Here is a 589-nt window from a genome sequence, read left to right as displayed (position 1 = left end):
TGATCAAAGGATAAACCAAATACACATAATTAAACCTCTCATTTCTTTTTTCTTTTTTTTTAAAATTGCTTACACGCAAATTGCTATCGAAAGTAATTATGCTCAAGGTACGGGAGCATTAAATGTGATTAGCCCTTTCAAACAAGGATTCAAATCTTAGTTTATCATGTTCTGAGAAACTATCTCCTTTTGCTAGACCTAGTCCTTATGAGTTCTCATTTCTGTGAGAAAAGATTTGATTCAAGGCTCTCCAAGGAAACTATGGAGGAGTTTAGTGTACTTAAATTTTGATTAACATTAATTGGCACCATCCATATCATACTTACTTATTATTAATTGCAAACTATGGATTTATTAATTCACAGTGCAATTAAACTCTAATTACTTAATTATTACTTAGTGCCAAGCATTGTCACTCTCCACCAAATGCTTTAGTAACAACCAAGTAAGTGTCCAAGTGTACTATTCGTACAACACTGCATATGAAGCGCTTTTGGTTATTAAGCTATGCTTTCGAAGCATGATTGAAATGTGGGGCCCGCTCTTGCCAATTAACAGTTGGCTTTAATTAGGATCAAAGTAGGAAAGA

The sequence above is a fragment of the Prosopis cineraria genome, unplaced genomic scaffold (assembly GCF_029017545.1).
Source record: "Prosopis cineraria cultivar Desert tree isolate PC_DT_omini unplaced genomic scaffold, ASM2901754v1 PC4, whole genome shotgun sequence".
NCBI classification, from domain to species: domain Eukaryota; kingdom Viridiplantae; phylum Streptophyta; class Magnoliopsida; order Fabales; family Fabaceae; genus Prosopis; species Prosopis cineraria.
Note: the sequence above shows the minus strand (reverse complement) of the source record.